Source organism: Bos mutus, chromosome 13 (assembly GCF_027580195.1).
Source record: "Bos mutus isolate GX-2022 chromosome 13, NWIPB_WYAK_1.1, whole genome shotgun sequence".
In the NCBI taxonomy this organism is placed as follows: Eukaryota; Metazoa; Chordata; class Mammalia; order Artiodactyla; family Bovidae; genus Bos; species Bos mutus.
The window spans coordinates 22,775,106-22,785,712 of record NC_091629.1 but is presented as its reverse complement, the minus strand read 5'-3'; positions in this window follow the sequence as shown (position 1 = coordinate 22,785,712).

Here is a 10,607-nt window from a genome sequence, read left to right as displayed (position 1 = left end):
AGAGGGCTCAGCATCACAAAAATTTAAATCTCTTCTGCCTGCCGCAAGTACATTCCATCCATTTCAGGATGTAGCCTTAGATAGCATGGTATCCGTGCTTCTCATTTTTCAGAGTGAAAAACTAAGGAATAGGAGCAGAGATACGATCTGAGTCCCACAGTGCTCAGATAACATGCCTTTATCCAGAATACACACTATGTGATGTTGCTGCCCTGTAATTTCTCTGAAGATGCCGACAGGGGCCGGGAAGGCTTGTAATCAGAGATCTCAGTCATTGATGAGCAGGGAGGGGGGAAACACAGGCCCAACAGGGGCCTTCTGTATATGGGAACCTCTAATCTGGACCAGAGTGAAGAGGACCAGGAGAGAAGGACATTGGGAGAGAAAGATGGACAGACGAGAGGGGGACAGGGAAGAAAAGACAAGCCTCTGCTGTTAGGAGGAGTCTCTGCTGCTCCCTGGTCTCAGGTGGACAGACTGAGGCAGGAAGAGGGGCAGAGCAGAGGGCTCTTGAACTAGAATCCCATTTGTTCAGTTTGCTGTTGTGGAGTCTGAACAAGTCACTTTACTTCTTTGAGCCTGTACTTTCTTCTTGACACAATGGGATGAGAACCCAGATGTTGCAGGATGGACATGAGGCTAAATAAAGTGTCACATGTGGAATGTCTCAGGAGAGAGCAGACCCTCCACTCACAGTGGCTTGTTCGTGAGTCACAGGCTCCCAATGCCCTTCTGTCCTGGGGCAGCTCGGTACTGAGAGCTCCTGCCCTTCTCCAGGGAAAGGGTGTCTGTGCAGGAAGGCAGACCCCGCGTCCTCTCAGCTCATCACCCAGCTCTGCGCCTGCTTGACGTTTGGCTGGACTTGCTCCTCGGGCTTCTGGGCACTGAGCCCAGCTCCCTCCTCCTTGAGCCTGGAGTGGAGCACTGTAAGTGTGTGTGTGTGTGTGTGTGTGTGTGTGTGTGTGTGTGTATGAATGGAAAATGCTTGTCTTCGTGTGGATGAGTTGGCACAGGGGTCTTGTGCTACATGACTGTAACTGGAGGTGAATACACAGGTGTGAGTGAGGGATTGTGGGTGTGTAACCCCCTCACGTGTGCACCGTGGTTTACAGCCAACAGTGCAGCAGGGCGCACGCGCACAGACTCCGAAGCGAAATTCCTGGGTTAAATCCTCTGTCTCCACTCTATGACTTTAGAAAAACTACTTTATTTGTTTCTACCTCAGTTTCCTCCTCTGTAACACAAGGAAATATCGACAGTTCCTCACCCACTCTTCTAGGATTTTTGAGGATTCAGTGAGTTAAGATACGTGCTTAGGATAATGCATAATACACACACACAAAAGCTGTTTTATCTGCTATATTACTCATGATTGCAGTATTCTTGCCTGCAGCATCCCATGGACAGAGGAGCCTGGCGGGCTACAGTCCGTGGGGTCGCAAGAGTCGGACACGACTTAGCAACTAAACCACCACCATTATTACTACCTCAAAAGACTTCGACTTCTTGGGAGAAGTTGCCTCCACTGCTTCCACGGCAACCCCATGATCATGAGGGCTGGGGGCACATCATGAGGACTCTTGTAGGTATTTAATAATCAGAACTTGACTCTGAGAGAGCTGGGAAGTCACTGAGGGATTGGTCATGGGAGCAAATGGGATAGGACTCAGGTGGTAGCTGGATTCTGCGGCTGCAGTGTGGGGAGTGGCCTCTAGGGGGCGAAGGGCAGAGACGGGGGCCTGGTGACAAGTTGCTGCAGGGGTCCAGGTGAGCCTGGTTGTTCCCTGGGTGGATCCCAGGTCTCTTGAATAACATGAATGTCTTGTTCTGCTGGGGTTCCTATGGTGGCTTCATTACTGAGTCGTGATGCATTAAATCATTGGCCATTGGCAGTTGTTCAACCAATAGCTCCACTTTCCTCCCTGAGTTTGAGGGGGAGGGAAGGTGGATGGACAGCCATGGGGGAGGATAGGAATGAAAGTTCCAACCCTCCTGTCAGACAGTGGTTTCCCTTGGCAACCAGAGCCAATCATTCTGGGGTTAGTAAGGTCCTTCCAAAACCCCCTACATCACACACCAGGAGGAGAAAGGAAGGGACATGATGTTCAACTGTCCACTTTTCTGGAGAGTCCCCTCCCCTGGGGTCACGTCCTGGGAGGGGGCTTCTTCTGTTAAAGAAAGGCCACCAGCCTTTGAGTGAACGCTGGCCATGTGCCAGGTTCTGTGTTAGCATTTTGCCTGCATGATTTTATTTAATCATCCTGTGAATCCCGTGAGGGAGGAATGGGAGCCTGGCAATGTCACTTAGCTGGAGGACTAGTTTCCTGGGGATGTGGTGGGAGCCGAGGTGGAGAGGCTGGTTGTCACCTGAAGTGGTCAAGGCCAGCCTCCCAGAAGAGGCGATGTCTGAACTGAGTTTGGAAGCATGAGTTGCATGCCATCAGTAGAGAGAAGGGGGTGAACAGGAGCTTTGGGGCAAGACAAAGAGGTGGAGAGGAGAACGGAGATCCTACCTCCATCCATTTCCCAGGTTGGAGTCTATATTTGTTTCCAAGTAGTATTTGAGCATCATGAGGAGACCTCAACCTGTTCCTCAAAGTCCACCCAACTCTGAATACAATGAACCTGGAAGTCCCCTCTGGACAGAGTAAGGGAGAGGGGATACTTGGGGCAACTATCTTATCTACATGAGAGCTCTGACGCTAAAGCTTGACATTCCTGCCTCCTCCTGCTAGTCCCTGCTCCTGAGGAGAGTAAGGCAGCCGCCTTTAGCATCTCTAAGATAGAGACTCCTCGGGCCTGAGTGACATAGGTGAGTGGGTGTTTGGACAGAGGAGAAATTTCGTGTTGGAAAATAAATGAGAAAGCTACTGAATACCACTTCCCTGGTGGCTCGGGGGCAAAGAATCCATCTGCCAATGCAGGAAATGCAGATTCGTTCCCTGGGTCAGGAAGATCCCCTGGAGAAGGAAACAGCAACCCACTCCAGTAGTTTTGCCTGGGAAACCTAATAGACAGAGGAGCCTGGCGGGCTACAGCCCATGGGGTCTCAAAGAGTCGGACAAGACTAAGGGACTGAACAATAACAAACTGAATAATCACTAAAATTTCATAGAAGACAGTCACTCAGCCTGTTTTTACACCTCCCCCCACAGGGACCTCATTTTCCCTCGGGCTTCAGGTGCCAGCTCAGACATTCATCGGTAGAACACTTGCACCTTTTAACCGTAGCTGTTCCCTCCCCTAGGCCTTGGCTTTCCACGCTGTGCTCCGTCTGCTCCCAAGAAACCTACCAACCAATTCTACGTCTTTGTCCTAAGAGATCCTACAGACGTTGGGAGATGGCAAGCAAGAAGTACGCCCCTCCCCTACAAAGTGTAACTCCATATGCAAAATCTTGCTAAGTCCCCTCCACCAGCTTTCAGAATGTCAGGACTCACCTTGAGGGAACCCATCTTTTTCACTTCCCCCAGTTTATACTGCGGGGAGGCTTCATGAGGTGCTCGCTCACTGGGTTAAAGGAGACAGGATAGTGGAAGAAGAGGAGGGTGCTCAGTAGGGTTGGCGCACCCAAGTCACCCTCCCACCTTCCCTCCCCAAGCTGGGCAAGAGCTGTGGCAGCAGGATGTGTGGAGATGTGAATAACCGACAGAGGATGGCTGAGAGGCAGGACAGGATGTACGTGGTGGTTGGGGGTCCAGGACTAGTGTAGCTATGTCCCAGGATGCACCATATTTCACTTTCATATTAGACTTTCCCAGCTGCAAGGCCTTGTGATAAATGCCTTGTTCAGAAGCTACGGAGGCCCCAGGGGAGGTGCCGGTTCTCCCAAGTAGAGCCACTTTGACAAGGTTTCACGGTCCTGCCTCTGGGAAGATGTGGGATGAAGGGACCTTTGGAGGACAGAGTCTAACTACCTTATTACACTCGAGGGAACTGAGGCAGAGGGAACTCAAAAATCATTGCAGTTAAATGAACGAGGACACAGATGGTGCTCCTTCTGTTACTCACTAGCTCATCATCCTGGACACATATCTCAGCGTCTCTGAGTTTTGCTTTATTTCATTATAAAATAAGGATAATGCTTATCTGCCGATATTTACAGCCACAGACCTCTAGAAATACTCCCACTGCTAGTTGAATGAGTTGGGTTTATGACTCACTACAGCAAGAACCAAGTCACCACCCTTACGAACCGCACGATGTCTCATTAAGAGGATGTTAAAAAGGACTTGTAGGACTGCCCTGGTGGTGCAGTGGATAAGAATCTGCCTGCCAATGCAGGAGACACGGGTTCGATCCCTGGCCGGGAAGATTCCACATGCTGCAGAGCAACTAAATCCATGTGCCAGAACTACTGAGGCTGCCCTCTAGAGCCTGGGAACCGCAACTACTGAAGCCCGCACACCGGGAGCCTGTGCTCTGCAATGAGCGAAGTCACCGCAAGGAGGAGCCCACGCACCGCATCCGCGCAACTGGAAAAGCCCTGTGCAACGCAACAAAGACGCGATGCAGCCAAAAATCAATCAAATTAAAAAGACTTTTAAAAGGACTGCTAGAATGCGGGCTTGTGTTAGGTGATTTGGGGGTGGGTTCAGCAAGTTGGCTGTGCTCTGGATGGATGGTGATAGGAAGTGGGCTATTCTCTGATTGGATATCTCAATGTTCTCTCTGAAAAGGGAAGACTAGATAGAGGTTAGAACTGTATTTGGTTAAAGAAGTAGCAGTCACTCAAGATAGAGGTATGCGAGGTCATTTTGGTGGTTTGTGTAACTTAACTCATTTTGTCTGTGTTCAAACCTGGTTACAGAGTGTTCTATTTTTGTTTGGGTCCCTCCTAGACACAGAACCGCTTTGTCTGCTGTTTAACGTCTTTCGAAATATTTATGTTCAATAAGGAACAAAAGGCCAACTGTGGTACCAGGTCAGCTCCTAAGTTCTGATAACAGTAATAATAATACTATTTGTGATAAGTCATTTAATTATTATTGGTAATTATTCACTTATAACTGTAATGGGAAAGAACTTAGTGCTAATTTGAAGAGATTGGCTCTAGCAGCTCTGGATGATGCTGGTTGATCTTGGTAAAGTCCTTTCACTTTTCGGGTCCAAAGATTCTTTCTTTGCAATATAGGAAAGAAAATTTCTTCTGCCTTAAGAAACTCCGGGGTTTGTTTATTTTTGAGGACTACATTGATTACGGTGCTGAAGTGCTTAGCTGAAGTGCTTGAAGTGAAGTCACTCAGTCGTGTCCGACTCGTAGTGACCCCATGGACTGCAGCCTACCAAGCTCCTCCATCCATGGGATTTTCCAGGCAAGAGTACTGGAGTGGGTGGCCATTTCCTTCTCCAGGAGATCTTCCCGACCCAGGGATCGAACCCAGGTCTCCTGCGTTTTTACTGGGTCTTACCAGGTTTATTTTATTTTATTTTATTATTATTTTTTTTTTTTTGCTGCTCCCTGAGGCTTGCAGGAACTTAGCTCCCCAAGCAGAGATCAAACCCACTCCTCTAGTGGAAGCAAGGAGTCGAGTCCTAACCACTGGACCACCAGGGAAATCTAGAGTTGGCACTGTCTTGATGCTTTGCCAAAAAATTTGTCTCCTAATCCATGTTTATTTTATGAGTTTATGAGGCTAAAGTATTATGTCATATTATTAATGAAGAAACTGAAGATTAGAAGGATTACATAGTGTTGCCAAGGTCTTCTAGCTAGGAAATGGTGGGATTTGAACTCAAGACTCTCTGACTTCAAAGATTGCCCTCTAAAAGAGGTTTGAAAACAATGTTATCAGAGACTCTGTAGATTCACAAGATGGGACTCAAGTTACATCACATATGGATGCTCCTTTTCATAGTTTATTGGACTGAGATGATGTAGGAAAAAATTTTTTTCTATGGCAAATTTGCTTGCATTTATGCCATGGAGTACCTTAACTATGAGCTAGAAGAGGATGAGGGCTGAGAAAAGACCATTGGATCTGTAAATGGGGAACTGTGTGATAACCCTGGTAAGGGCATAGAACATCCCTTGTAGTGAGCAACAGAAGCTGAGTCTGGCTATTGAAAGCACAGAAGGAATTGTTGAGAAGGGGTGGGGATATAGTGGGTGGGCATCCATTCTCTCTTCCTGACTGTACCCTTAAGTGAACTCCTGTTAGAGTCTTTTGCTTGCGAGCAATACTGCTAACTGATCTAGTTCATCTTTTGGAACTGAAGAAGTTGAAGTGAAGTCGCTCAGTCGTGTCCGACTCTTTGGAACTGAAGGGAATGTTAAAAAGGACCCAGCTTGGAAAGGAAGGCAGACAAGCCAGCACCAAAGCCTTTATAGGCCACCTCCAAATGAGCTCCATGCATCTGCGGGTTTTGTCATTCATTGGTCAAGATGAAAATTCTTGGTTTGGGGGTAGAGCAGGAACTCTGATTGACAAGTCCCTCAACCCCACCTGTCTTGGGTAGAGGAAGAGTCATTCCTCAAATCAGAGGTAGATTATTGTTATCAGTAAAAGGACAAATGGCTGCAGAATAGCCAATACTCTCAGAGAGATAGAGGTTTCTCAGGGAGAGGGGAGTTTGAATGGGTCCAAATTCCAAGTGAACAAAGCCCAGCTACTGCTAAGTCACTTCAGTCGTGTCCGACTCTGTGTGACCCCATAGACGGCAGCCCACCAGGCTCCATCGTCCCTGGGATTCTCCAGGCAAGAACACTGGAGTGGGTTGCCATTTCCTTCTCCAATGCATTAAAGTGAAAAGTGAAAAGCTCAGTCGTGTCCAACTCTTAGCGACCCCATGGACTGAAGCCCACCAGGCTCCTCCATCCATGGGATTTTCCAGGCAAGAGTACTGGAGCAGGGTGCCATTTGGTAAAAGACACCTTGATGTTCCTGAGATGTTTTCAAATCTTCAGTGTTCCCATGATTACAGTCATCTTAGAGTGAGCTTGTCTGCAGCTGACTCATGTCACCTCCACTAAACAAAATGTTCTTTTCTATTTCCTTTCCTCCTTTTCTTCATGATAAATATGACTTTATACTTAAGAAGTCACCTTCAAATTTTTGATACGTCATCTGAGAAGACTCTGGAACAGCAAAGAGATCAACCAGCCAATCCCAAAGGAAATCAACCCTGAATATTCATTGGAAAGACTGAAGCTGAAGCTCCAAACTTTGGTCACCTGATGCAAAGAGCTGACTCATTGGAAAAGACCCTGATGCCGTGAAAGATTGAAAGCAAAAGGATAAAATGGTGGCAGAGGAGGAGATGGTTAGTCAGCATCACCAACTTGGTGGACATGAATCTGAGCAAATTCTGGGAGATAGTGAAGGACAGATAAGCCTGGCATGCTGCAGTCCATGGGGTCTTAAAGAGTTGGATATGACTTAGTGACTGAACAACAACAGCTACACTAACCTCAGATTTGTGTGTGTGTGTATAATGTTGAAATAACTGGGAGCCTGTGACTTGCTTTGTCAAGGCCTTATTCTGATTTTTCTACTGTGTTTCCTCAAGCAAGTCACTTTGCCTAGCTGAACCTCCTCAGTTTCTTCATCTGTAAAATGGGAAAAATAATATCTGATGTGTGTGTGTGTGTGTTCATGTACGCGCTCAATCATGGCCAATTCTTTGCAGCCCCATAAACTGTAGCCCTCCAGGTTTCTCTGTCCATGGACTTTTCCAGGAAAGAGTACTGGAATGGGTTGCTGTTTCCTTCTCCGGGGGAATCTTCTCAACCCAGGGATCAAACCCCTCTCTTACGTCTCCTGCATTGGCAGGCAGGTTCTTCACCTCTAGCACCACCTGGGGAGCCCAATACCTAAGGCTTAATGTTAAATAATGACAAGTTATCTTTTCACTGAACACTTACTCTGAGCCCACCCTGCAGGTCACCATTTTAAATGCCCTCCAAGTCAGGTGAGTAATGGGAATGGAAGTATTTGGAGTGAGGGTGGACAGTAAGGAATGGCAGGGATTATGGAAACTGGAGAGAACACTCCCCTCCCGAGAAGAGAGCAGCTCTCCTTAGCTTAGTTCATGGCTTTCAAAGTGTGGTCCCTTGAACAGCACCATCAACATCCCTGGAAACCCTTAGATGTGGATTCTCAGGTCTCTCCACTGTCCTACTGAATCAAAACTCTGGGGGTGGGATTCTTAAAATCTATGTTTTAATATACCCTCTAAGTGATTTGATGCTGGCTGAGGTTTGAAACCCACTTCTCTAATGAACTTCACCATAGAGTTTGCATGACTGTGTTGCCAAACTGTTTACTTTTTCCAACAGATGCTAGAAATTTACTTTTATATGAAATTTCCCAATCTTAAATATTGGCAACTATTTCACATTTTTTAAATGTCCTATGTGGGCTAATAGTACTTTTTAGGCTGATTTCCAACCTTTGGTTTATGCTTTTCCATTTAATCCTTAAAATAAGGCCACAAAAATTATCATGGTACCACTTTTAAGGAATAAAATGTGGGTTCAAAAAATGAGGTGCCTTTCCATATCACATAGACAGGAAGTAGCCAATTCCTGATTTGGATCTGAGTGTATTTGGTTTTAAAGCTTCTGTCTTTTTATGCAGAAGCAAAAATATATGACTATATTTAGCACAGGGGCTTCCCAGATGGCTCAGTGGTAAAGAATCTGCTTGCCAGTATCGGAAATGCAGGAGATGTGGGTTCTATCCCTGGATCAAAAAGATCCCCTGAAGGAGGGCATGGCAACCCACTCCAGTATTCTTGCCTGGGAAATTCTATGGACAGAGGAGCCTGGTGGGCTACAGTCCATGGGGTCTCAAAGTCGGCACTGAGCAGCTGAGCATGTACATCTAACACAGAGCCTAAGGGCACAAAAAGCTAACTGGATTTTCCTACCTTTGACCATCTAATAAACTTTCTTCTCCAACCTTCTGCCCCACCCTATCCTCTTAACTAATCTACATTCCTATCAGAGAGAGTCAGTCCCCAGGAGAGCCCAACAGGGCTGGAGAGGGGTGAGGACGGGCAGTTTCCTGGCGTGGGCAAGCTGACGAGGTGCCAGAAGAAAGCTGTGGGCAGCAGTGCCCAAGGCTGAATGTCCAGCAGGCAGCTGGATCCACAGGCTAAGACCAGTTGCCCGTCAACGTGTCCTCTGCGTGTCCTAGACTGAGTTCCAGGAGCTGCCCTGGGCTGAGCCCCTACCTGGCTCCGGCCTCATGGCTGCTAACTGTTCTGTGCTCAGAGTAAACAGCCCTGGCCCCTCCCAGCGAGGACCTGTCTCCAGTCCCCAGGCTGGACATGGGAAGTGGGGGAGATATTCGCAGCCTCTTTTCCCTGGCCATCTGTGGGGACAGTGGCTGGACATACTTCTGTCATCAAGTCCTGCTCCTCTGTCATCCCCATGGCCACTGCTCTCCACCCCTTCCACCCTCGGGCAGCAAAGACCTCCTGGGGTTTACTGACCTCAGATTTGAATCAGGAGGGATGTTTGAAGGTACTTCTTGCTGGGTAACCGTGCTTTGGCATTTACCAGCCTGCATGTTAAACCTCGATGTCTACTCATCAGTCTCCTTACTAACAGCAGACATCATTTCCGGAGTACTCACAGCCACTGAGCTACAACCAGCCAGAGCCGAGGTACTTGTGTCAGTGTGTACCAAGCCCTGAAGGACACAGCTGTTCCACCCAGGAACACCATTCGTGTTCTCATGGACTTCTTATATTACCATCATCTTCCACAGATGACAGAAAGGCAGCACAGAAACGGAAAGTAATTCCTTCAAGGTCGCTCAGCTGGGAGGTGGAGGAGGTGGGGGTCACCCCAAGGCCAGTGTTGAGGGCCCCTTTAAATACTTTCTCTACACCAGCTGTGTGCCCTAGATGTGTCATGAAGAACGTACATTTTGATGGAAGGAGAAAGCAGGGGCTTGGAGGGACGGAGACCTGGGATCAAACCTTGTCTCTGCAACTTCGCTTGGGACTTGGGGAGCTGGGAGGGCCTCCTGCACTGTTCATCTGGCACGCACTACTGGCAATGGTAATACCCCTCTGTCCACACGTGTCTGGGACCACCCGTGGCTCCATGAGACACTGAGCACAGTCAGAGTGAGTGAGCCTGCGTGTCTGCACAGGGAAGAGAGGGAGGGAGAAACACACGTCCTGATGGCTCCAGACCTTAGCAGGTGTTCCACCTTCTCTGGCCTCGGTGTCTCGTGTCCAGTGGGTTCACGTGTAAATACGCTTTCCTGTGGCTCCTTCTGTGTGCCGTGTATCACTACACAACACCCCCACCACAAATCCCTAAAGCGAGATCCGGACTCTGACCTGCTGACCCCGAGTCCAGCCACCTAGTCTACAGTGTCCCCCAGTGGGTCCTGCCCTCCTCTCTCCTACCACAGTGGGCATCACAGGGAGACCCCTGGGTCTTGGAATGGGATCCCGGGAGTCCTAGATCTAGCCCTTGGCCTCCTGCTGCCCTGCCCCCAGGGCCCAGAGGGAGGTGGGGAGGGGGGAGGGGACAAGGGTCCCAGTGCAGCAGGTTCAGCTGCCCCAAGCCTGGAAGCTGCTTAGGTTCCTGGTTCCCTCTGGGGCCAGAGTGCCACCTAATCCTGGGGATTGTGAAATGACAGGAG